At 35.0% G+C, this 3,551-nt stretch overlaps 1 non-coding gene across 1 annotated transcript; it reads left to right on the top strand.

The window, feature by feature from the left end:
* The first annotated feature begins 377 nt into the window (after positions 1-377).
* TRNAD-GUC (transfer RNA aspartic acid (anticodon GUC)) lies at positions 378-449 on the top strand. The gene has a single exon. It is a non-coding gene; the product is annotated as a tRNA-Asp (tRNA).
* Positions 450-3,551: the final 3,102 nt, after the last annotated feature.

Here is a 3,551-nt window from a genome sequence, read left to right as displayed (position 1 = left end):
TGGTTAGAGGTTAACTAAGTGGAAGCAATGAACAATTCTCATCACAATTGATAAGGATAACTAGGATGGGATTTTTAGTTCTCATACCTTGCCAAGAGTTTTCTTAGTTGTTAGTTTATTTCTTTCGCAATTTACATTCCTTGTTTCTTAAATCAAAAACCCCAAACATACTTCATAGCCAATAACAAGAACACTTTATTGTAATTCCTAGGGAGAACGACCTGAGGTTTGAATACTTCGGTTATCTTTATAGGGGTTTGTTTTAGTGACAACCAAATTTTTGTATGAAAGGATTATTGTTGGTTTAGAAACTATACTTGCAACGAGACTTCAATTGTGAAATTCTATACCATCAATTTTCCGTTCATCAAAATGGCGCCGTTGTAGTATAGTGGTAAGTATTCCCGCCTGTCACGCGGGTGACCCGGGTTCGATCCCCGGCAACGGCGCCATTTTGATGAGAGGAACATTGATGGTATAGAATTTCACAAATGAAACCTCGTTGCAAGTATAGTTTCTAAACCAACAATAATCCTTTCATACAAAAATTTGGTTGTCACAATTAACAAACCCCAAATAAAAATAATCGAAGTATTCAAACCTCGAGTTGTTCTCCCTAGGAATTACAATAAAGTGTTCTTGTTATTGGCTATGAAGTGTGTTTTGGGGTTTTTGAGATAATAGACAAGAAATGTAAATGGCAAAAGAAATAAACTAACAACTAGAAAGCTCTTGGCAAGGTATGAGAACTAGAAATCCCATCCTAGTTATCCTTATCAATTGTGATGAGAATTGTTCATTGCTCTCACTTAGTTAACCTCTAACCATAGAGGAAAGTCAAATGGATGAATTAACTTGAGTCCACAAGTCCTAGCCAACTCCTAAGGAAAGACTAGCTTTAGTGGCATTCAAGTCAATTAGCAATTTCTAATTATCAATCAACAAAAGAGTTTGATAACTAAAGTGTCACTAATTACTCAACCAAAGCCAAGAGGAACAAAATCTAACTCAAAGCTAAAAGTGGCATTTCAACAAACACATAGAAAGTAATAAAAGTAAACAACATAAATTGCAAGAATTAAAAGGAACTACAACTACAAAAGCAAGAAATCAACAATAGAAAACCAAAGAAAGCACAATTAACATGAATTAGCTCAAATTGCATTGAAAGGAAATAGAAGAAACAAGAGTGCATCAACATAAAAGTAGAGAATTACAAGAATTAAATGCTAAACTAGAGAGAGAAGATGTAGAAGAACAAGAATTGATAAAGGAAAAGTAAATCAAAGTATGAAATTAACCTAGATCTAAGAATTCCTAATCTACCTCTAACCTAATTCTAGAGAGAAGAGAGTGCTTCTCTCTCTAGAAACTAACTCTAACTAAAACTAGATCTAAACTAAACTAATGTGATTCAAGCTTCTAATGTGTTAACTCCCCCTTGAATTCTGTCTAAAATAGCTTCAGAGATGAGTTGGATTTGGGCCTGGGAAGCCCAGAATTCGCCCCCAGCATTTTGCCTTTAAGTGAGTCACGTGCGAGCATCGACGCGTACGCGCCATGTACGCGTACGCGTCGCTTGACAATTTGCTATCCACGCCTGCACGTCTGCTGTGCGTGCGCATCGATGAATGCATCCCAAATCCTTGTTTCTTTATGAGTTCTCCTCTTGCATGCTTTTCCTCTCCATCCCTTTGATCCATTCCTAGCTTTTCCAATCTGAATTTCACTAACAACATATCAAGGCATCTAGTGGAATCAAAGGTGAATTAAATATAGCTAATTAAGACTTAAAAAGCATGTTTTCACACTTAAGCACAATTTAGGAGACAATCATGAAACCATGCTATTTCCTTGGATAAATGTGGAAAAAAGGTGATAAAATCCCTTAAAATTACTACAAGATAAACCCTAAAAATGGGGTTTATCAACCTCCCCACACTTAAACCATAGCATATCCTCATGCTAAATCAAGAAGGAAACAAAGGGTATCAACATTTATTCAATGCAATAAACTACCTAAGTGCAACCTATCTATATGCGACTATCTAAATGAATACAAGTACTTGGTCAAAACAAATCAATTCCCAAGAGAACATATATAAGCATAAGGGTTCAAGCAATAGCAATCAAATCCACAATTGAATTGAGTTATTAAATATTTTTACAAACTTGCATGAAAGGTGATGGTTATAGCTGGAGACATGTAATTGAGCAATCGAACCCTCACCGGAAGTGTTTGCACTCAAGTTGCTCAGTTTTTGGGGTTAATTCACTCAATTCCCCCCTAATCATGCTTTCCAAGATTTATTTTTCATCTCACAATCAACAATTATTTCATGCATGCATACAATTATCATGAGGTCTTTCTCATAGGTTGTAATGGGGCTAGGGTCAAGGTAGGATTGTATATGGTCAAGTGGACTAGAATTTGAATATTTGATTGACTTAAGCTTCCCACCTAACCTATGACAACATATACAATTGAATACTAACCTAACTACCCATTCTTTATTTTTTCACATACTCATGCATTTTCTTTTCACTTTACAACACATATGCATTGATTCTTATTGAACTTTACTTTGGGGCATTTTGTCCCCTTTTTATTGCTTTTCTTTTTCTTTCTTTTTTCTATTTTTTTCCTTTTCCATATTTAATTCTTCTTCTTTCTTTTTTTTTTCTCTTTTTTTTCTTTTCAAACTATATACAAGGATATCAATGCATATGGTTTTACATTTAATTAATACACGAGTATGTACCCAAATTTCCAACATAGAAATACAAAACAAAAATACCCTTTTATCCCAACCAATGTCCCAAGTTTCCCCACACTTGAATGATACTCACACACACTAGCCTAAGCTAATCAAAGATCCAAATTAAGGACATTTATTATTTTTCGCTTTAAGGCTTGTGTTGTGCTAAAATTAAGAACAAGTGGGTTAAGTGTAGGCTCAAAGTTGGCTAACAATGGAAGATAAAATGTAAGGCCATATGGGCAAGTGAGCTTATGAAACGATGATCTCAATCATATAAGTGCATGTATACACAAAATAATGGAAATAGAGAATCAAACAAATCAAAGATTATAATCATAGAAAGAGAATAATGCACACAAGAAGGAAAATAAGTGGTTATAAGATGTAACCACACAATTAGGCTCAAGTCTCACAAGGTTGTGTGTTCTTAGCTCAAAAACATGATCCACAATATATATAATTCAAGCAAGTTCTATGAAAAGTTTTCACTCAAATCAATTGGGATGTTAATGCCCTATAGAGTAACTCCTTTGGAAAATATCATTATTTTAACGAAGCTTATTACATATATACATGCAAAATAGGAAAAAATGTAACAAAGAGTCCTAAAAGGCCTAAAATGAAAATGAAATGCAAAAGTGTTGGGATTAGAAACTTGTCACCCAAGAACACCGATTGGTCGGACGACCTCCCCACACTCAAAAGTTTGCACCATCCTCGGTACATGCTAAGTTGAGCAAGGGGGTACGACGACTTTCCTAGTTGCTACCTTCAGCTGGTAGGTCAACC

The sequence above is a fragment of the Arachis ipaensis genome, chromosome B8 (assembly GCF_059453495.1).
Source record: "Arachis ipaensis isolate K30076 ecotype BB chromosome B8, ASM5945349v1, whole genome shotgun sequence".
Lineage (NCBI taxonomy): Eukaryota > Viridiplantae > Streptophyta > Magnoliopsida > Fabales > Fabaceae > Arachis > Arachis ipaensis.
This window is presented reverse-complemented; position numbering and strand designations above follow the sequence as displayed.